The sequence below is a fragment of the Venturia canescens genome, chromosome 4, assembly GCF_019457755.1.
Source record: "Venturia canescens isolate UGA chromosome 4, ASM1945775v1, whole genome shotgun sequence".
NCBI lineage: Eukaryota > Metazoa > Arthropoda > Insecta > Hymenoptera > Ichneumonidae > Venturia > Venturia canescens.
Genome location: NC_057424.1, coordinates 4,868,836 through 4,893,682, shown reverse-complemented (window position 1 = coordinate 4,893,682; position 24,847 = coordinate 4,868,836). Strand labels below are relative to the sequence as shown.

At 35.8% G+C, this 24,847-nt stretch overlaps 2 long non-coding RNA genes across 2 annotated transcripts; one reads left to right on the top strand and one right to left on the bottom strand.

Moving 5' to 3' along the window:
• Nucleotides 1-15,879: 15,879 nt before the first annotated feature.
• On the bottom strand, nucleotides 15,880-16,881 carry LOC122408935 (uncharacterized). The gene is made up of 2 exons (XR_006260566.1): nucleotides 16,390-16,881; nucleotides 15,880-16,208 (listed from the first exon to the last, which is right to left on the bottom strand). It is a non-coding gene; the product is annotated as an uncharacterized lncRNA (long non-coding RNA).
• Nucleotides 16,882-20,760: 3,879 nt separating this feature from the next.
• LOC122409183 (uncharacterized) lies at nucleotides 20,761-21,330 on the top strand. Its single transcript, XR_006260625.1, has 2 exons — nucleotides 20,761-21,068; nucleotides 21,227-21,330. It is a non-coding gene; the product is annotated as an uncharacterized lncRNA (long non-coding RNA).
• The last annotated feature ends 3,517 nt before the right edge of the window (nucleotides 21,331-24,847 follow it).

Sequence of the window (24,847 nt, the reverse complement as noted above, 5' to 3'; positions counted from 1 at the left end):
TCCCATGAGCCGTTCAAGCACAGTAAAAGCTTCTTCTGGTGTCGAGCATTCTTGAGCTTGCCGAATTCGATGTCTGCTGGCCTACAACGTCGACATTCAAAAAAAAAGCCAATGGCAATTTGATTTTTGAAACCCAGTGTATAGAAGTGCTTTTCGTAACATTTCTCATCGTGTGTAATTCGAGATTATTTCTGCTATTCATCTAGAAACTTATGGCCAAAATACATTTTTTTCACACATCCATTTCAGTTTCTGTTCAAGCCAGACGCAATCGAATATTTTCAGGAAATGCTATTTTTCGAAATTCATGATGACGGAGACTCTTGATAAATTCGTTGTATTTTTTCAAAATTCAAAATCGCGGGCCCGAAGTGGAGGCTCGAAAAGCAAAAGATTCGGAAAAACTGCTTCTGCGCCCTAGGAGGCGCGTCATAATTTTCATCCTTTTAGACTTGTTCTTATAGCCAAACCGAAAGCTAACCATTTCTGTGTCGACGTGCGCCACTCATTTTCACCTCTTCATACTGCTTTTTACGATAAAAAATGCACCTTTATCATGTGGATCGTTCAATAAAAATGTTTCTAAACTAGAGCGATATTTTTCATTTTTTCATCTGCCATATTGGATCCACTGGTTCCAATTTTGAGAAATGAATGTGCCATTCGCGTTTGGCAACCTTATCTTATCTTATCTTGTGCAAAAGTCTCCAGATAGAATAATATTTTGAAGTAAAAGGGCGTCACTTACGCGTGACACTCTGCAGGAAAAGGTTGAACCCTTAAAAATGGTTTCAACCGTACACTCAATATTACAAGAATGTGTTAGTATTACTCGAATTTGCATTGTTTTCAATGGCAATAATTTTCATGACGTTTCATATTTATTCGATAGTGTGCACACCAAGAGACGACAGGGCTTTCAATATATATACTTGTCTCAAGATTCTACCGAATCTCTTGATATATTCGCATGGTTATAGCACTCGTTTATTAAGGAGGGTGGATTACGAAATCAAAATAATCAGAATTTGATCAAATTTGGTGATAACATTCTTTGGCATCAAGTATACAAATGCAATTTTTTTCAAATTTTTGATAAATATTTAGAAGTGCGGCTTTTCCGAAAATCGATGCAAGAATTTTTCTTTTTACACGAACTGCTTCGATTAGTCACCACTAATAAAATTTCGTCGGGGGAGGCTGACATTCCACATAAAAACCATAAGTTATAGGGATTTTAAAGTTCTTGGAAAAATATGATGAAATATGGTATATTTGAATAGAGTTCACAACAGGCACACACACACACACACACACACACACACACACACACACACACACACACACACACACACACACACACACACACACACACACACACACACACACACACACACACACACACACACACACACACACACACACACACACACACACATCTTGTCCGGAACCGCACACATTGAAGGTGTTCTAACCCTGCCCAGTGATACCACACCGATTTCGTATGAACATCGCGTGTGTGTATTCAGAACATCTTTTGATGTGTGTGTGCGAAATCGCCGTGTGGGTTCAGAACACTTTCGATGTGTGTCCGGAATCGTCGTGTGGGTTTAGAACACTTTCAATGGATGTGTGGTATCGCTGGGCGGGTTTAGAGCACCTTTGATATGTGTGTGCGTGCGTGCGTGCGCGCGCCCGAGCACGGGTGTGTGTGTGAGTGTGTGTGTTCACCTGCCTTAATGTGAACTCTTAATAATAGTCTGATATACTCCAATATTCCCCGCATTTTTCCAACAACTACAAAACCCCATAACTCATGGTTGTTATGGAAAATGCTAGCCTCCCCCGACGGAATATCATTAGTGGTGACCAATTGAAGCAGTCTAGATGAAAAAAAAATTTATCACCATTTTTGGGAAAAGCCGCACTTCTAAATATTTACCAAATTTTTTTACCACATGGTTATCGAATAATTGAGCGTTAAATCGAAGTTCTCATGCACGAGATGTATAACTGTATATATGTAAACTCTATGCTTATACACGTGAATTTAGTGAATAAATGTATATTGTAAAAGAATACATTTACCAAATTTTATGAAATTCTTAATATTTTTAACATAGTTTAGCATGGCAACATTGTATCGTTACGATCCACCCTCCTTAATATGGTTCGAGCTGCCAATCACATTTGTATGCTCGAGCTAGAGCTGCCACCGTAAGACTTTGACTTATGAGGCAATTTTATTACTTTGCATCATTTTATACGAATATGATACTTTGATTTGTCGGAGTTTACATACGTCATCTAATTCTGCATTATTAAAATTTTCTTCAATATTTTTTCCTCTCAATGTTATACAATAATATTCCATCGGAATCAATAGACGAAAATCGTGCATATTTTAATATGTGATGCAACTTTCTTGAATAGAACAAAATTTTACTGCGCCATTTTTCAGATAATTCATTATCTGAAAATTTTCATTATTTTGGAAAACAAATATTTGGAAAACATACAAATCTTTTGTGGCGGTACCGCTCTACTCGTTGCAATTGCAACAGTTTGTATGCGCATTTCATGGCATTGTGGATTTTGAAACTGGTCAACTTGTGATGGGCGATACAATCGGTGAAGATCGGATATCAGTATTTTCAGATTAATTCCTAGACACCGAAGGTCTCACGGTCGACGTGGCCAAAGAAAATACAGGAATGGTGTCCCCTCTCTATAAGAGTCCTCATTCGTTTTTTCTCTTTCGCTTCCACTAATGACGTTAAGGAGGGTGGCTAGGGACGATACAATGTTGCCATGCTAAACCATGTAAAATACATTAAAAATTTCAAAATGATAAGAATTTAATAAAATTTGGTGAACATATTCTTTAGAGTTAAATTTGACAATACAAATTTTTTAAGATTTTTCTTCTACACAGTTATCGAGTAATTTATCATTAAAGTTCACGTGTATCAGCATAGGGTTTCCATATATATAGGTATACATTCCGGGCATAAGAAATCTGCTTTAATGCGTAATTACTCGATAACTAAGCAGAAGAAAATTTTGAAAAAAATGGTGTCTTCGCACTTGATGTTGAAGAACATTATCACCAAATTTGATCAATTTCTTATCAATTTGACGAACGTAGCCACCCTCCTTAAAGATCGTTTTTATATATTTTTTTTTCTAGGTAGCAATAAGAGAGGAAGGTGGGGGTGAAATTCAACCGACAAAGCTGGACGCCGAAATGAACGAGTAGAAGATATCGCCTGAGGAAATGCCTGCTCGAGTTTCCTCGCACACATATTTCGTCGTCGAACAATTTGCATCCGTTGCGTTTTTACCGAGGAAGAAGTTAAGTGGATAAACTTATTTCCATAGCTGAATTTCCTGTTTGGTTGCGTTGTATAGCCATTATCGCATTTTCATGAATAAAACTTTGTCTACAAGGAAAAAATATAAATAGGATTAAACACACGTTTCGAAAACATTTGCGAGCTCATTTGTTTTACTTATCACAATCGTATATTTCCATTTTTACCAATTTTACGCGTTGCGCATGTCTTTTTATTAATTAACACGAACTTTACTGAACAACGTTCTTTTCGATTTTTTTTCCCTCGATTTACGGCGGTTGCTGTAAAACCAAAGCAACAACCTTTTTCTTACCCATAAATTCCATACCTTTGGAGAATCTGAAAACTATACGATTTCGATTCCCTTTGCTTTATCTGGATTCTGGAAAGATCGCTACGAAAAATCGCTGGTGTCGGAATTTAAACACCGTTTATACATGCACGCGCGGTAAATTTAGACACAATCACACACACACACACACGCGCGCGCGCACCCACGGAGAGTTGAAATATTTCGAGAACGGTGTTTATACAGAGGTGTGGAGAAATGGAATCAGGCTTGCTTCCGATGAGATCGTAATTTGATGATTGATCAGTACTCTTCAGGAGAGGTAACCTCACAGTTTATAAGTTCGAAAGATTGATTTTTCAACTATAGAAAAACACGGCAAATTCAAGCGGCAAATTTGAATGAAATCGATCGGTGGCCATTCGTAACGTTTTTTAGAGATATGCGAAAGCGAAAGTAAGATTAGATAAAGATCTTCCTCCAACGAGTCGATTCCGATAATATTTGTGAGTGTAGCAAAGAAGTCGGTACAAGAAACGTCGTCAACACACCGATCCACGATTCCTTCGGGTGACAGTATTGAGCGATCGAATATTCATGTCCTGAAGGCGTGAATATACGGAATAGTTGAATTTCACATTTCTTCCATTCGGTTTGGGGGATCGGGATAATGGAGGTAATTTCGATTGAGGAGAGTCTGAAGGATGAAAAAGGGAATATCAAAGAGGAAGTTGAATCTGTGGAAAAATGTAGCCAGTTGGGAGGGCAAACGAGCGTTGAAACTTCGTTGGATAATCTGACGATCGATGGCGAACCTAACGACAACCACGAAAACGGTGAATCTGACAGGCCGAGGCGAAGAACCAAGAGGAATATTATAAACGCGCCGAGAAACGTGCATCGATATCGCAGGGATGCTAACGGACGATGGCGCCGGGTCTTATTTTGAAAATGTTATCATGACTCATGTTGAAATTTTTTGTTAATTTAAAACCGAAGACATTCTTATGACGATTTGATCGATTTACGACGCTTCTTATCAATTGCCAGCAGAGCAGTTCGTTCGCTCGTTCGGCGGATACAATATTATGCAGCCTGCTGTTACTACCGATGCCAATAACAAATTTGACGATTCGTGAGGCTTTTTCAGAGGCGACAAAGCCCCTCAATTGTTTGCGAGCTCATAGGCAGCTATCACAGGTCATGTAGTTTATTTATCTTTCTCGCGTTAATATTGTAGAATTTCGTAATTTCAACCTCGACAATACATAAATGACTGATCGCATTGAAGGTCAGTGTGTCGAGGCCATTTGTCAAGGATATCGTTGAACTAGCAGGCGACGTTACTCGAGCTTACGCGTAACGTATTAGCATTCTATTAGAAAAGCTCGACAGCTCGACATTTCCGATGCCGAAGGGTACGAGCAGCGAATGTTTAAATGTTTTTGCAGATAGTCCATAGTTATATATATGTATAATTAGACCTCAGAAATGTTTCAAGTTCGCCCGATATCCATGTGGCTATATAATAATGAGCCTTTGAGATGTCCGGAACTCGGTATAAATATGGTTAAGAATAGAGAGAGTTGTCAGTGATCGAAAGCGAACAACGCGGTTACAGATCCGCGCTGGAACAAACACCGGTTGAGCTTAAATTCAATTTTCTTCCATACCTCGACTTGAAACGCGTAGGAAGTTTGAAATGCAGTTTGTGAGGTCCATTTTCGACATGAGAATATCAACGATTTTTTTCGTGATCGTGGTTGTGGTGACAGTTATACCCAACGTCTTCTGTCGTCCTGGAAAACCTGAGAAGAGTCTTGTTGCGAATATAATCTTAAGAGGAGGTGGAAGGAGCGGTGGATTTTCCAATCAAAACAATATCGTTCGTGCCCCGTGTGGAGAAAAGGAGAAACGAGATTCTAATGGTATCTGTCGAGTGGTTATGTAGCCAAGAAGACACGTTCAGTGTCCACAAATCCTAACAATGTTATTCGACCATTTGAGATGCCCTGGAGTTCGAGTACAACAACGACAATTGGTCAAACGATGAGGATACGATTTCGGTTAAATATTATATGATCCGAAGACATCGTTACGTTGTTTTCTCCGAAGGTTTTCCTATAACAACAATACATATGTGCAAGTAAACCCTTTAAGAGGATCAATAACGATTTCGGGGCCGGAGCGTGCAACGCAATAAATTATTTACACCAATTTTCCCATGCAACAATTTCCAAGTGTGTTTATTTTGTTCCACCGAAAGCGCAGACTTCTAAGGTATAGGAAAAAAGTTCGATGAATCCGTCTGTTTTCGTATTTTGATAATGACGTAAATGGCGTCTGTTCAAGTTTCTTTCGTGAACTTCCAAGAGTATAAAATCTCTCCATAAACCTGTTTGGAGAGATTGACTACTGATTAAAACTCCGTTCTTTCGAGATAAAATATTTATTAATGTCCTAATGTGGAGTTGATCATTCGTACTAATATTTTCATCGGAATTCTCATTCCGACCATTTTGAATCTCATTCAAAATGTGATGCAAACAGCGATGGTCTTCAAAAGAATGTTAGCGATTACAGTGGCAGACGATGATTGGAATGTAAAAATTTTTGTATGAGTTTTGTTTCCAATTTATAAAAAATGTATAAAAGAAAAGAAATTTTCACAGAAATAAACACTGGAAAGTGGAAAGAATATTAAGAAAAAGAGATTTTGATAAAATTCTAAGGAGATTGCGTTCAGCCTACGGTGATTTCCGAGCCATCGCGTAATATCTTTGTGGTCTAGTAATATTTCACCTCATTTGCTCCTCTGTCGTCGAAAAAATGCTCTCGAATTGAGTCAATTAAATGATTTATATAAACATTTCGTTTGTTTATTCCTTCCGCTCATCTCTATGGCACACATCATTTCTTTAGTTGTGAAACAAAAAATAAAAAAATCATACTCAAAAGGGTTCTGAGTCTGGACTTTGGGTATGAACTTCGAGTCCCAGTTCAGAGTTTGAGATGTTAAGGGGTATGAACAATGTAAACATTGGAATTTTAGATGTTTTATGTTTATTTAATAAATGATAATTGATTGGATGAATTTATGTAAATTTCCGTACACAATTTTTGTATAATCTAGAGACGTGGCAGCGTCTTGACGCCATGTATTAAAAAGAAATTTTGTCAGCAGAGTGAGTCAAGACGGGCCGTGTATCTTTACTGGAGATTGGTCGATTTCCCCTTACTCATGAAGTTGAAGTGTTATAAGTACTGGAGATATTTTATTTTTTCAATGGTATATTTTCGCACAATTGTATGTTGAAATTAACTAAAATGGAACATTTCAAGGCGAGAAGTTCAAAAGATTTTTAAAATATGATTCATTAGCTGTAACCAGATGTAAGGGATTTTTAACATATTGTTGAGAAAAAAATAGCGACCATTCGAAAAAAAAGCAAAATTTGACAGAATTTTTCAGTAAATTGTTGATATAAAAAGAAATGAACAAGTTAAAGAAAATGGTCACGTCTGGTTGAAAAGATACACTTTCTCTACAAGATTTTCTTTGAATCAAATTGCTAGGATAAGAACTCTTTTTTTTCGTTTTGCTGTCAACGTGGTCAAAAAAAAAAAAATGATTTCGAGTAAACGTTTAAAAAGGTCGAATCAAGAAGATCGTCTCGGCTAACAAGATGAGGGTATATTGGTTTTAGAACAGTTTTCGTGAATCGGTTATTTATGCTCTTTTCGAATACTTAACGTTCGAATTTTCACTTAAAAGTTGAGATATATTTCCTTTGGAGTGTAAACGAATGATCTATGAAAATAAAAAATAAAAAAAAAAAAAAAAGGTTAATTTTTCTTCAAGATCTTCGTCAAATTTTACACTGTTCATACCCATTAAATTTGATAGAAACAAGCCCAAGAAAAAAGCCCTATTTGAGATTTGATTTGAGTCTCCCTCGCTCACCAGGAGACTTATATTTCCACTAAGTAAGATTTCTTTGGATACTTTTTCCAAGGACTCGCTGATCCGGTGAGTTTCAAAGCGTCGTAAAATTTATGCGCAGCTTAACCAATTTCCGTATCCATATGGAGCCCAAAAACCAACATATACGACAGAAGAGTGCGCAGCACAGCTTGCGAAGTAATTCATTCGACTTGACTTGCATGAGCTATCTATTCGTATATAGAATGATCGCGAAATAATTGACATTGCAACTGTATGATTTAGTAAATTCACGTACGATTGAAGATCCTTACGAACATGCTAAAACATTTTGAAGCAGAAAGAAAAAAAACCGGTTTCAACTCGTCCAACCATTAGCTCTTTTCTTTTTTATGATATTCACGAAAATCTCATCAGTATAAGAATAAAGATACCGTGCTGGAACGTATTTTTTTACGGCCTCGTGTCTATAATGGTTTTCATAATCGTTGGCTCTTCGAGCATAACTATGAAACCGGAATTTCAACCCGGATTAAGAATAGTTTCTATCATCAACTCGATTAAGGGATCGTGCCCAATCGATCAGAGGAGGGATCCAAATGGTCATTGCCGCAAGTTTATGTAAGCATTACTTTTTTCAGACCTCCGATTATCCTCAGTTGTTCTTCTTAGGCATGGAAAATTCAACAGGTCTCTATCAATTATAAATTCCTCTGAGGAATTGGTTAGGTTGAAGATAAATACTTTTGACACAATGATTGTTCTTTCATTGCGTTTTCTTCCAGTTTGCATGTTTAAAATGAAGCCATTAAGAATAATCGAGTCTAAAGTGAATTTGAGCTACCCGTGAATTCTTAATTATTTGGTTTTATCTTAAAAGCGATTGCCATGGGTGAAATAATATTATTTCCGTTCTATATGAGAGTAGAAGAGTGTGGCGGGACCGCACTGGTTTTTCTTTTCTCTTTTTTTTTTTCAATACGCAACGCCAATCCACTGCAATATAGTTGGTCAACCTGGGTGAAACCATAATTTCTTTTGCTTATACCACAACGTTTCAAATCAAATTTTTCAACTATTAAATAGTGAAAATGAATCGGTGCGTAATCTTAAAAATAAGAATGGGCAAGGTTGCGGCAGATATTTTCACTATGAAAACATGACCGTGCGAATAAATGCCTGTGGCCCTTTATTCGTTTTGATCTTCTCATATACGCAACGCTTTAAGGATGTATATAAGGTCAATTCCGCGGTACATCTATTTATTTTTTAAGGTTATGTCTTATGTTAAAATGTCAATGGCGAATCATTTCTGTTTGCATTTTATAATTTTTAATGAAAAAACTATGCCATTTTGAATCATAATTTGATAACTGTGGTTAAGCACAAGCGAGCCAATCACATTACATGTTCAATATGGCAACGTACTAACTACAGAACGCCGCTGAAACGTCAAAAGTTAACCCCAAATATCTCCACAACGACATCCGAAACAGTGGGTTTTTTTTGCGTGAAAAAATCGATAAAACTTTGAAGTTTCTAAAAATTTTTTTTGTGGCCGTGCGTTGACAACGATTCATACACTTTTTTATCATTTTAGTTCGATTTTGTCAACTTCCGGTAAAAATGACACGGATTTAAATGCGCCTTTAATTCTTAAATATTTCTTTTTAACGATCGGTTAAGTATCTTTTTCTTTTTTTCAATCGATGCAGCGTGATTAACTCTATTGGATATTTCAAATTCATGAAAAATTTGACACGTCGATATTTTTTACATACATCCTTAATTAAGGTATTCCTTTTGCAGGGCCGTATTTTTTGGTGTCGTATTTTTTGGTAACTCCTTGGAGTTAAAAGTGGTGTCTTTGCCTCCTTGTTACACAATGTACTATTATGGAGCCCGAAAAAAAATATCGATTTCTTTCGACACACCCTAGTGACCATTGATATTCATTATCAATGTCTCTATACTTTTTTCAACTAATCATTTCAAACACAAGCCTATATCTATACGATCTGTAAGCACTCGATAAGAAGGCGGGAAGCATTTGGTCAAGGCTTCTGTACGACTTCTTCAAGTAAACGTAGTACAACATAGAGTCATGGGAATAGAAGAAAAATATTCCCTGGAAAAAAGTACATTTACTTACACACAGCATAGGATAACGACACAGTCTTGCTTAAGCAGGAAACAGTCGTCGTCTTAAGTCGACGTTCTCTTCTTCGTTGTGGTTATGAATTTGTTCGTTGATTGGGCGGTTAAGGAAGTTCACGCGAATCTAATGAAAATCTAAAATTTCAACTTTAAGAGTTGAAATTTTGAAATATGCTAGAAATATACACCGCGCATCTGTTCCCGGAATTATCATATAGAATCTACAGTCTAATTGTCGAGAAAACAATGAACGAAAATCATATTGTTTGAAGGGTTATACATAAGTTCTTAGGGCAGGCGCACTTCCTGTGCGACGATTTGGATTTAATAAAATAGGATCCTCCCAACTTTGAAGAGCCAAAAAGGAAACTGAGAAAATGGAATGTTTTTAGATATCAATGATATCTTGAGAAAGCCTTGTTACCGGTGAAAATTACTTGGGAATGGAAAAAGAAAAACACTTATTTGAGGTTAACGAGGAATAACGACATAAACGGTGGAAGGTTTGACATCACTATGAGCCAGCTAGTTTATAATATAGATATGCATACGCATATAAATAGAAAATGTTGTTATCACATTTTGCTTGACGATTTTACAACGAAAGTATTTTAACTGTTATCATTATATAAAAAATTTATTAATCTCAAAAAATAAGTTACACATCATTTTAATAATTGCAAATATAGATTTTTTTTATATTAATATATTATTGAATTAAGAGAAAGAGGGTGAATGATGAGAAAACGATTCAACTTCAAATATAAAAGAATCAGAACATATAATTTCAATCGATACGTTTTTTTTCTTCATTCAAACTGACATTCAACTTCTTTTTTTTTAAACAATAGTATATTCAAAACAACTCGTTCCACACTCGACTGGAAACATTCCAAAACTACACGATAACCACTAATAATCCTACACAAAAATAAATTTTAATCGTTTCTTTGCAAAAAAGTTCAGTCGCTTTTTCGATTCACAAGTAACGCATAATCTCCTTTAAAACCGTTTTTTTCTATGATTTTCAGTGAAAGAAACTCGCTTCTCGAAATAGAGCTTTCGTCGCGTCGTCATACATGTTTGTGCGCGTATATCTTATTTTACAACCAAAGTACTGACCGCGAGATAAGCCAGCTGCCAGCCTAGCGTATCTATGCCATTCTATCCAAATGCGACCAAACAATAAAGTTTATTGTAAATCATCTTCAATTTTGTGACCCATTTTGTATGGAAATGTCCATAAATTAAAGTATATTTTTCTACTCGATATTATGACAACGGTCATCGACAAATATAAAAATTCAGTATTTCCTTGATAATTTATACTCAAAGGCATTCTTATTCACCCTCCGCTTGCTCCCAATACTAACAATGGATCTGACGATCGATGAGGTCTCTTAAGAAGCAAGAAAACCGCTTCGATCATTCCAGTTCATAGGCACTTATGCTTTCGCGTATCCGATTCATTTGTTTATTAATTTCCACATTAATTTTGCAGAATATTTCAAATTTAAGCTTGACTGTTCGTAAATCACTACATTATGGGTCAGTGCGTCGGTTGATATTACGAGCTCTTGTCACCCCAAATCCTCATGTAGATATCGTTGAAATGGCAGGCGACGTTACTCTTGAACTTACGGTGCATATTGGTCGTCTATGAGAAAAATTTGACACGACCGATGCTGAAAGTATATATGAGCAGCAAATGTTTAAATGTTTAAATGTTTTTTGCAAATGTTGGCTTCAAGCACGCGTTTATCTCGTTGATCTTATGGCCTACACTTACGTATGCGATCGTCAATGTTTTATCGCTCGCATTTTATTTACTTTCACGATTACTCATGCAGAGATATTTCAAGTCCGTGAGATATCGCGATGCGGTTGAAAGGCGACTTCGGAATGTCCGGAACTTGGTATAAATAGGCAAGAACAGAGAGTCGTCAGTAATTGAAGGCAAACAAAGCGCTTATAGATTCGCGTTGGAATCATACAACGGTTCAGTTTAAATTGTGCATGCACGTAAATAGAATATACGATTTTTTTCAATACGTCGACATCAAACGGGAACAAACATCAAAATGATGTTTGTGAAATCCATTTTCGATAATAGAATGATAACAATTGTTTACGTGGTCGCGGTTGTTGCGACAATTATACCCAACGTATTGTGTCGCCCAGAAAAACCTGATGAGGGGGCTTCCGTAGAAATGAGCTCAGGAATAGACGGAAAGAACGATCAACTCATGAATACGACCAGTATCATCCGTGCCCCGTGTGGCCAGAATGAGAAACGAGATTCTAATGGCGTATGTCGAGTAGTTGTGTAACGAAAGTGATATTCTTAGTGTCTGTAAATTCTGACAATGCTCGACCACCTGGATGTGCCGCAGTTCGAATAACAGCCAAGATGCGTTTTCTGTATGGAAATAAATGATCTGAATACATGGTTGGGTTATTTTTTTTTTTCAACTTTTTCCCAATGAAAATATGACCAAATGGTTTTAGAGACATAGTTTGTACTGAAAAGTGGGTTGATATACATTCATAAAACGATTTTCGTCAAGACACATCCTATGAAAATGTAATTGGTATGATCATTCATTTGGTACAAGAAATGTTTTAGGGGTAGTGATATCAAAAAAATGTTATAACTTGGCCAGAGTTCTCATTCTCAATAGAACATCGACGCCCGGTTTTGTTCGAGTATGAACAATTTTTTTTATTTTTTTAAGCATTATTTCTTTAACCGGTTGACTGGTATTGGATCATATATGTACAAAAAAAAGTCGGGCCCATTCTGGTTTTGTATCATATGTGTGCATATTGAAATAACTTTCTCAATTTTCAACCGATTTGGACAAAAATTGGTATACAATGGCTTTTTGGGTCGCTGAGTCGGTTTTTGAACTTGATTTTCACCTCACTACCCTTGGAAATGGGGAAAATCAAAGGTTGAGGGTGAAATTTTTCGTTTTTTCAATGGATTTTTATGCTACATGACATGAAAATTTTTAGTTTTTTTAGCACACTGGACTGTTTCATCGAAATCAAACAAAATTCACTACCCCCAAAAATGTGAAAAATAAGGGTTCAGGGTGAAATTTGTTAATTTTTCACTGCAAAAATTTCATGCTTTATCACATGAAAATGAAATCAGCAACCTCGAAAACCCTTAGAAATAAATTATCGTGATTTTCGGTAACATATTGGCTCGTACCAGTTTTGGCACAAAAATTGGAAAAAAGCTCACCAGTCAACTGGTTAATGCTTAGAAAACCGATGAGTGCTATGAAAGGAAATGCAATGAATGGATGATCGAAATTTTTACATGAAGCTTTTACTCGACACCAGAAAAATTGCTGTCGTATTGAAAAGCTCGAACCTTCCGCAGACACACGAACACCATTCTCGTGACTACTCGAAATGAGGTGGGTATGTTTTGGAACAATAGTATCGAGCCTGTTGCGGAAGTGTCGAAAATTCCATTCAAGCAAATACAAGGATAATTGCAGATGCGAGAAAAATATACTTTTGTCGAAGATTTTCATGATTCTCGATTGTTGAAACAGCGATGAAACCGGCTCCGCATCTCACTTTTATAAATATAGAACGTTGCTCGCACTACGCACCAGAAAAATGAAACAATCGATTTGGGTTGCATGGTAGAGGATTTATCATGAATTGAAGTTTCGTTATCACGCGGTGTTAAAACATATAGAACTATCCGATTGAAATATCACCACCCCGTTTCGTTTACGAACCATTTTGAGTATGAGTTTTCTTTCTTTTTATTGTCTGAGCGCTAAAAATGTGTGGTATAAGGGAAAATACAAAAAAAAATTAACAATTTGTTTTAACAAAACTTTTATTAATTGTCACAATTGGAGAGTTTAAATTCTGTAACAAAGATTATTGTCAAATTAATTAATTTGGGTGTTTTCGCCGATAATGAACTTGATCCAATGTTAAGTTACCCTAACGTCCTCTTGATAGTTGGTATCCCCCCATAAGTGTCAAATGGAGTCCTCGGTAATGCAATCACAATGGAGATCCATGAATCCGCAGACACATCTGCATTTTTTGACAATGGACTCGAAATGAGGTGGCACGATGTGGGACGATGGAATCGAGTCGGTTTTGGAAGTGCCAAAAATCCCCATTACAGCAAATACAAGGAGAATTGCAGATGCGAGAAGAAAAGCAATACATTCACCGAAGATTCTCATGGTTTTCAGAAATTTATCGAAACTCGTATAAATAGGTTCCATGACGTTTGATCACGCAACAAAATATATCACCGCGACAAAATATCATAAGACTAAAAACATCATCGTTACAAATGATAATCATCAACAACGACATCAACACCATTATAATCATTAAGTAAATGTGTGAGCAAAATCGTGGGGTGGATCCAGAAGATCTTTGGATGTGTGTGTGTGTGTCGATTCGGTGAATGAATACAGACATTTTTTGTTCCACACACACACACACACACACACACACACACACACACACACACACACACACACACACACACACACACACACACACGCGCGCGCGCGCGCGCGCAAACCTAAACAAAAAAACAAACAATGACGCAGTAACAGCAACAGCAACAATGCATGTAGAATAAAACTAAAAATTAGCACGCATTATCAACGTATGAATATTCCCAAAAATATATAATTTTACACCATCACATTTTTTACATATCGTTTATTTTTTTTTACAAAATAATATTGTACGCAATCTGTTTTGTGTACGCAATCTGTTTTGTGTACGCAATAGTGTACGCAAAACACAGTGTTAAACATCAATCAATTTGAAAAATTCATGCCTGGCTTCGATGAATAGTTTTTGTAATATTTTGTTATGTGATTTTTTATCGTGTGATATCATGTCGTATCACCGTATAAATGTGATTCCCAGACAAGAACTTTTATGCCTGCTTGACATTTTTGCCACCGTCAGCATGGATAATTGACTTTACAGCTGTTTTTTGTCTCTTCACATTCCGAGAGTTTTCTGCCGCATTCGTCAATTGGATAACGTCTTAGCTACTAATTTTTCAGTCAGCATGAAGAAAAATAAACAAGCAGTTTCATTGCCACTTGTGAATAGCACGTATATATTTCAACAGTCTTGCGAGAACGTAGGATTAATGTAGTCTCTCATGAGATACTAGATTAAATGCCATAAAGCATCATCGAAAAGCAGCACATTGACATTTCAGAGTTCACCGTTTCAGGGTAGTGCTATCGAGATGTTATCATCTGACAAGAGAACACGTGCTGCGAGAACAAGCGCAAGGAATAAAGACACAAATTTTTCCTATAGATCATTTATTTATCAAAACTGCAAAGCATTTTTGTTACTTCGATATATATACATTACACGTATCGGTATTTTTACCAGTGATAACGTTGATGGAATTAACGTTATCCTGACCTTTCATAGAAGGAATCACCCACAGGATCAGGATTTTTGGCTTTAGGCCAAACGCAGTCACTATAGAACTCCATAAATCCGCAGACCCACTTGCAATCTTTCATTGACCATTCAAAATGAGGAGGACATTTGTGTTTAAAATCGCATGCACCTCGCCATGGTTGCGGAAGTGCCGAAGTTCCTATCACAGCGAATACAAGGAGTATTGCAGATGCGAAAAAAAAGTAATACTCCCAACGAAGTTTCTCATGGTTTCCAGAAATTTGTTGTAACTCGTATAAATGTGATTCCAGTCAAGGCGTTTTGATTTTTGATAATCCCTCGAATAAGGCCTCTAAGGCCTTTTTATACTAAATTTGTTAGCCGAACGCGCAAGTGTACTGAGAAAATTAACGGGAATAATTCAACGAATGTGACAATTTTTGTCTATACCGCCCAGAAATTATTACACGTGATAACGGTATGAATGTCTTCGACATTTGGCTTATGGTTTCACGCGTTATCAACTGTCAAAGCATACCTTTTTTTTGTATATACATTTTTCTAGAATCGTACATATTGTACACTACTAGAAAAATGTAATATACAAAGGTTGCTCCTAAATACAGAACTGGGTTATCGAACCCGTATACCAAATTTGAAATATTGCCGCATGGGAGAAAAAAATAGGTATGCAAACGTAAGTTTTAAGTGAAAGTCATATTTACTTATCGTAAAGGGAACCATTTTTTATAGCATCTTTTTTATAGCAATTCATTTTCGACAGAATTGGGAATATGATTTGTGATTCCAGGTATGTGTCGACGGGTACAATATCAGATAAAAAAGCAGTAAAACTTACACTACTAGAAAGAACGAATAAATTGATGATAAACCATGTCTGGACGAACCTCTGTTAAAGATGCTCGCAGATTTTAGAGCAACGATGTCATTGATAGAAGATTCATAATATTCTGTGTCGTTTTCAGTTCGGTTTACATTTGTTGCTTGTTATTTCCGACCACAGTCTCTGCACAAATGTATTCTTATTGAAATTCATTTCTCAATTTGAGGTATAAAGTGAAGTTAAAAGATTATCAGAAATCTGTTAAGGTCGACTCAAAATTGAATAAAAAATCGTTGAAACTCTGAAGAAAAAAAGAGGGTTATAGAAATGATAAACGAGAAAAAAAAATCGTTGACCAGCTTACACGCATTTACGGCAATGTCCATTGGGATCTCTTGTCTGGCCCTCTGGACACGGAGCATGGATGTCGTTGACAATTGCGCAATTGATGCTTGGGGCCAAAGTATTGATTAATGCCAAAATTATTGCCATAAGGCAGAGAATGTTGGACTTCCACCATAGTAATTTCATTCTTACTGATGCAGTGGTAGTAAATGTCAAACGAAAAACAGCTAACCCTGTACAATCTCGTGACCGGTTTGTTTCACTTGAAACATATACTGTTCTCTTGTGCCAATTTTTCTGCTTATCTATCGGGTAGCCTTGCTAAATTACGATATCTAGGCACTCATATTCATGTTGTGCGAATGAGACTCACATAATTGGGTAAAACTGAAGTAATTCATGGACACGAAATCCTGTCAAACTGTGCATACAGCGTATTTGAACTCAGTTCGCTAAAATTTGAAGAATTGTGTATCAAATTGGCAATTTATTGGTATCCATAGGATATCAATGGCTGTTATGATTCCGCAGTTTGAAATCCAATTCTATGATATTTCCATCAGCAACAATTAATTTCGAGTATTTTCATTGAAGTCTGTCGGAATGCGGTCTCGGAAGGAGAAGAATTATCATCCACTAGTCCTAGTCCTGTTCTTGATTTCTCATTCATATATCGTGATTGACCTCACGCATGGATTGTAGGAATAATTGAAAGGCTAAAAACCAATTTTAAATACTGAATGACCTCCCGAAGCCACTTACACTAATTTGATAGTTTTCATTGTCTTGTTATCAGTTTCGTCATAGTTTGGTAAATGAAACTCGAGGGGATAATAATACCATTGAACGGAAAAAACTACCGTTCAGTTTATGATAGAATTGTTTCCGGATATCTATTTGTCAACGAAAGTTACTAAATATTCAGTGTTCATAGAGGAGTGTCATCATTATAAATTTAAAGTAATCGATAACTTTGGAATTTTCATTGCTTCGAAAATTCATTTTGTAAACACGAATATTCTTTAGTCTTTCATTAACAGTCTGCTGTCGTAAATAATTCACAACTTACTTTTGTGATAATAGTGAGGTTTGTTGTTAGGACATTGGAAAGAAACAGTGGTCAGGCTATCAATTGAACTCAATGATCCTTATTCGATGCACAGCAGGACTTTTCAGCATTCCAGCATTGGAATATCTAGAGTCGCGGCAGCGACTCTGAGACAAGTACATTTATATATATGACGAGTTGCTGCCAGAGACTCTTTACCGGAGCGACAGCGTTTCCAATTGTTTTCGAAAATTTTCAAAATTTGTTTCTTCAATAATTAATTAATTATAGCATTCCGGAGAAGATTATAAGTTGACATATATTTTATTTTTTTTTTCTTTCGATTGCGACCTCTTCGAACTCTGTAGCTTAATGCGTTGAAGAGATATTAATTTTGATATGACTCGATCTTGCACCGAAAGTACTTTCTGCTGTTCCGAGGAAAATCTACCTGAAAATTAACTCCAACGTATTATCCAGCGCGACGTTAATTAAGCACGATGTAATCAAATGGTACCATGCACGCTGAGAATCGGAAATTCGATGGTTAATTCGTACTATTTTCACCTCGCTACCTGTGCAGCGTAAAACATTCAATTCTCAGTTGTTCTTCATCAGTAGTTCGTCTTTGTGGCACATTCCATTTCTCTGGGGAGATATCCAGAAGAAGAAGAAGAAGAAGTCGGAATTTATTTTTAGGAAGTGATGTTTCCAGCTGCTTGATTTTCATTGTAGTCCGTCTTACATGGCTTTCGTTTTGACCATACCTTCCGACGACTTTAATGAAATGACATATTTTTTCATTAATAAAAAGCGGAACAGGAGCGAGTAGACCAGAGAACACCCCCCCCCCCCCCCCCCCCCCCCCCCCCCCCGCCCCTCCATCCCCCCGAAAATTCAGTATGTTTTTTCTTCGATTGGAAATTGCAAGGTTTCGTCATTCGTTTGAGAGCGTGCTTCAAAACCTTAACCTCTTCAGTGACACGCATAGGGGCAAAAAAAAGTCGTGCCATTTTTGTGTCATGACACGTATGGGGGCATTTGAAAAACAACATATTTCTACTGTATCGATTCGATTGTAATTTGGTACACCATGGTTTAAATTTACGAAAATTTTTTTCCAACACAAAAATGTCACGAAAATCTCATTTTCACCTCACCATGAAGGGGTTCAATAAAAGAACGATTTTTTTGCACATTGAATTATTTTGTAATCAATAAATTTGGCCTTTCTTAGTGAGGATATAAGCGGTAAAATTGTTACTATCATTGAATACATAGATATTTGACACGTGTAATAATGATATAGTTTTATCTTTTCCAAAATAATTTCGCAGTGGCCTTATGTTTTTGAGGATACGCACCTGAAAGTGAGGAAAATCACAATGTTTTTGGTTTTTTCCTTAATAACACCAAGAAAGTGATTATAACGTGTAGGGCCCCGAGGCCAGTTGGCCAATGGGGCAAGTTGACTAATAAACAATAAAATCCAAACTACGAAATGTAAACATACCCCCGATTGATATAAATGTTCATTATAACCACTTTCTCATTCATATATGTCTCAACGCGTCGGAGCGACACGTCATTTAGGAACAGTGGAGAATTTTCATAAATCCAGGAACAAAACCAAAATTTTACGTCAATATTATCTATCCCCAGCTGCCTCGATTTTTTTTCTAAAAATTAAATTTTTCTTCTTTTGAATGTTTATATAAGTGTGATTTATTTTACAGATGGTAGGTTCCCCCACACTACCGTTTGATTTGATATAAAAGAGCGAGACACTATTCGAGCAATTATCAAGCAGGCAAAAGTTTTTGTCTGGGAATCACATTTATACAAATTTCGACAAATTTCTGGAAACCATGAGAAACTTCTGTGGAAGTATTACTTTTTTTTCGCATCTGCAATACTCCTTGTATTCGCTGTGATGGGAACTTCGGCACTTCCGCAACCATGGCGAGGTACATGCGATTTTAAACACAAATGTCCTCCTCATTTTGAATGGTCAATGAAAGATTGCAAGTGTGTCTGCGGATTTATGGAGTTCTATAGTGACTGCGTTTGGCCTGAAGCCAAAAATTCTGATCCTGTAGGTGATTCCTTCTATGAAAGGTCAGGATAACGTAAATTCCATCAACGTTATCACTGGCAAAAATATCGACACATGTAATGTGTATAATAAAGTATCAAAAATGCTTTGAAGTTTTGATATAAATAAATGATGTATAGGAAAAATTTGTGTCTTTATTCCTTGCGTTTGTCCTCACAGCACATGTCCTCTTGTCAGATGATAACATCTCTATAGCACTATCCTGAAACGGCCGTAAACTCTAAAACGTCCATACGCTGCTTTTCGATTATGCTTTTATGGTATTTAATCTAGTATCTCACGAGATACCAATATTCTTACAAGAATGTTGAAATATACGTGCTATTCACAAGTGGCAATGAAACTGCTTGTTTATTTTTCTTCATGCTGACTGAAAAATTAGTAGCTAATAAGACGGTATTCAAGGGTGAATGCGTCAGAAAACTCTCGGAATGAAGAGACGAAAAACAATCGTAAGATCAGTTGTCTATGCTAACAGTGGTAATTGTCAAGCAGGCAAGGGTTCTTGCCTGGGAATCACATTTATACGAGTTTTGACAAATTTCTGGAAACCATGAGAATCTTTGGAGGATGTCGTTTTGCTTTTCTTCTCGCATTTGCAATTCTTTTTGTATTTGCTGTAAGTGGAATTTTCGGCACTTCTAGAACCGGCTTGATCCTGTCAACCCACATCGTGCTCACCTCATTTCGAGTTCGGTCGCGAAAAATGCAGGTGTGTCTGCGGATTCATGAAGTTTTATAGTGATTGGCGTTGCACCAAGAACTCCACTTGACCCTTATGGGGTTGTAAAATTCCGACAGCACAACCCTAAAACTATCCTAGATACTGTGAATCTTCGATCTACGATATTGCCTGTATCCGAAAGGATATAGTCACATTAATTTCAATTTTGTATGTGTTGTTTTGACCTTGTTGATTGGTCAACAGGAATCATCTAATTAATGTATCAGACTTTCTGGAACGAACGCGTTTTGTTGAAATTTCGGTTTCCGGTTGCTTATTTAAATGTGTGCTGAAGCGAAAAAAATTTCGCTTCTCTGACATAAGTTGCAACTTATTAAACGAAATGTGCAGTTTTACGAAAATCTCTATCCATGAATTTTTACCGAAAGGCTTGAATCCCATTTGCATTAAATGAATACGAATCGTCAGGTATTGTCGTTCAGCCATTCAGCAGGATTTCCGCGTGGGGTTAAGGTTGCTATATATGTTGGAATATTTGCAACAAACGTATATAAAGACTCAGATAGAACGAACGAATTGTGAGTCGTTTTTGAAGTAGCCTCTTTTTGTTTTGGTGTTATTTGATGTGTTTGGTGTGTTTGGGGACATCGCATTGGTCATAATGAAGCTACTGTGCTGGAACAATTCTGTCTGGGGATTGATGGCAGTCATTGCAATGTTTTTGGGCATCATTTCGTCGGCTGTCTGTAACCACGAGGAACGAGGTCCTCCGCGTAACGGACACGATATCAGAGGACCGTGCCCCAGTGGCTATTTCAGGGACTCGTTAGGGACATGCCGTAGAAGGCTGTAAGGATTCAACTTAATTTTTAAAATCTTATTTTTATGCATTTATCCATTATAATTTTATTAGGTCGAGCAGATTTGCAATAAAATTTTATCTTGCTTGACGTCTAACTTACAAATGAATCCGAATGTTAAATATACACTTTACGTATATGTTACAGCAATTGAAATCGTCTCGGGACACAGTGCGTTGACCGGATTACGAAGAAACTTTGCTGGATATTATGTACAATCTTGAAACTATAATAAATTGTTTTCCAAATGATAAACTGTGCTATTCCTTATTTCCTAGTCCGAAATATCTGATCGGGTCCATCTGAGCCAATCATGAGGTCGAAGAAACGAAGTTTGTTTAAATCGTTAAAAATTGCGTATCAAACATAAACAATATTTCTAAAGTAGCACTGTTGAGAAGAGCGAGACTGAAGAAGTTTTTATGAAAAAGAAGTTTTCCAATTTGGTTAATTTGCTTTTTTTAATGATTAATATGTGGGTGAGAAACATCGAGGCGAGCTCTTAGCAAAACTTTCCATTGGATAAATATGGAAATGTACTGGATTGTGCTACAGTGAAAACAGCGCTCAAGTTTTGGTAGATCAGTTCAATATTATTTCTATAAGACCAAGAGAAAAAAGCAAAACTATAGCTGTAGGTAAAGTTACGAAGCCCGACTGTCTGTCGCCGTTCGATCTCTCGTTTTTTTTCTTCGGCTAATATGCGCGGCAAAGTTAGGCGATTTGTGTAATACACGTTTTCGATCAGTGTACAGTTGTGATACCATAACTACGAAGTACTTATTGAATATTAACAGCTGGATAAACTATCATTCCGTTTGCGCGCATTTTCGACGGGTTGAACATGTAAATTATTTCTTTACACAATTGTCTAGAAATGTATACATAATGATCGTAGAAAATAATGAGCAAATTCATCAGCTTCGTAAATTTCCATAACGTGAAAGAAGAATGTCGAGAATTGAAAAATCGCAAGTACACTTTTGAATACCGTTTCTTCTTCTAGAAATGAAAAAAATATCGAAATCATAGTTTCCAAAAAGCCGAGAAACCTAATTAAAGGTACCACAAACACTAGAGTGATGCAAAAAAAATCGATATTTTTTTTTCTCGGAGCTCCAACGATAATCGTTAGTACATAAAAAAAAAGTAATTTTCCCAAAATTTCAGATTTTTACAAAATCTTTTAGATAGTCAAGCCACTTTTCGATATTTTCTTGTTTTCTCAAAAATCGCGAAGCAAACATTTTTTTTGCTCTCATAGCAGAAAGTGTTAGTGCTCCATAGAATCATAAATCTAATAAAATTTTATCACTCTCAAAAAAATCTAAAGGCTACTTTGCAAAAATATAGTTTTTTCAAAATTACATGTTATAACAAATATTTTTGTGTTTTCTCAAGCGATTGATTCCAATTGTCCTGTATTTTTCATACTGATATATATTTTTATGCACTAAAACTTGCTAGAGCATCGTACAAAAATAACAACAAGCCAAATAAAGCTGTGTTTTGCCGATTTCAAATGTTTTAAAGTCTAATATTTCATCACAGAAGACGTTAAAATTTGGGAATTTTCTAGTTTCTTCATGCGTTACAAGAATTAGTAAAATATTTTGACCGAATTCTGTTAGAAAAAAATGGAGACTAAAGATGCAAAATCCCAAATATTTTTCATCGAACTTCCAAAATCGGACTCGTAATTTTTGCGGATATAAAAAAAAAAAATTTACAAGATCGAAATAGGTTTCAAAGTTACCATTCTGTACAAACTTAAATAATTTTATTGTGAACAAACAGTCTGGAACTAAAAATTTTTGCGATTTTGCATCACTAGCCTTCATTTATTTTCCATCAGAATTCAATCAAAATATTTTACCCATTTTTATGACATATGGGGAAACTAGGAAATTTCTAAATTATAACGTCTTCTGCGGTGAAATATCAGACTTTGAAATAGAGAATTTGAATTCGACAAAATTTTAAAAAACTGTTTTTGCAAAATACTTTTACCTCTTCTTTTGGGAGGACGATAAGGATAGTTATTTTTAGCCAAACGTTTTCAAATCTCATCATTTATAGCCAAATAAAAGATATAAATTATGCGAGGTAGCCTTTAAATTTTTTGAGAGTGACAAAATTTTATTAAATTTATGATTTCATGGAGCACTAACACTTTCTACTGAGAGCAAAAAAAATGTTTGCTCTGCGATTTAGGAGAAAAAACAGGAAAAAATCGAAAAGTGGCTTGACTACTATCTAAACATTTTTTTTTTAATCTGAAATTTTGTGAAAATTACTTTTTTTTTTTATTTACCAATAATCTCCGTTGAAGCTCCAAAAAAAATATCGATTTTTTTGCATCATCTTAATGAACACCCAATTTACTGTAAAAAAAAAAAATCAAAAACCTAGTATCTACGGCCAAGAAAATGAATTTGAGAAGTTGTAGAGAATTTCTCAAATCTTCTGTAAGCTATTGATGGACGACAACAGCTCTGTATTCCCTACCATCTCACGTTGTTGTTTGAGTTCCAGAGGACAGAATTTTTTTGATCAACTATGCCATTGCGGGGTGTCAACGATATTATAAAATCAGCACTGAATGAATATGTAAGATTTTAGTCTAGCTGCACATTTATTCTCATCAAAATAGTAGACAAAATAGTAGAAAAAATCACGACTATTGAATCAATGATTTTTTTTCTCAGTCTTATACGGTTTGATTATACCGTTACTTAACAAACGCCGATGGAGCACGTACGCTCGAATTATTTTTAGGAGAATTTTTCTTCGAACAGTAGGCGAAAAGATCGCTGGTCATACCAATCATTTGGCCTACCATCGTAAATTATTTACGATGGTAGGCTTTTAAAAGAAAGACTGAAAAGTATGCATGCTTACAAAACGAATTTTCGAAGCAATAAACATTTGAAAGTTGTCGACTAATTTGTTTCTATAATGTGATAAAGGATACTTTCCTCCAATCACTAATTAATTAGTGACTTTGGTTAACAAATAGATTTTCAGAAACAATTCTACCACATTCCAGACGTTATTAACCCATTAATGAATAAAACGACAATTTTGGACATGCAATTTCAAATACACAGTTTTAACTGAGGAACAAAAGAAAAATTCTTCAAAACCTGGTATAGGAGGTTTTTGAGGGTGCTCTTTCAGAATCTGGCATTTATTTTGTAAAATTAAGTCGAAATCTTTATTATTTTTGCGTTTTGAATAGAAAGTCAAAAAATTTTGACGTTTTTTTCTTTCAAATGGATTTCCGTTATTGTTGCTATACTCGAATAATCATATTATCACCAACAAAGGCGTCCTCAATGTCTGACTTTTCCAGAACACTGGTTATGAAGTCTTTTTTCTCTCTCAGTTTTTCCAAGATGGCAGTTTTTACAAAACAGCATGATGTAAATCTTCATGATTTTTTTCCTAGAAAAGTATCAACTTAACGAAAAAATTTTATGGAATAACAAGTGTTGAGAATCATTTGAACTATACATGTGATTTTTTTCAGAATTTTTGAAATTTTTAAAAAAATTGTCAAAATTGGAAAATCCAAAAATAGCTAGGAAATTTATGAAAAACACGTATAATTTAGATTTTTCTCAACACTTTTTGTTCTATAAAATTTTTTCGTCAAGTAGATAGATACTTCTCGAGAAAAAAAATCATGAAAATTTACATCATGCTGTTTTGTAAAAACTGCCATCTTGGAAAAACTGAGAGAGAAAAAAGACTTCATAACCAGTG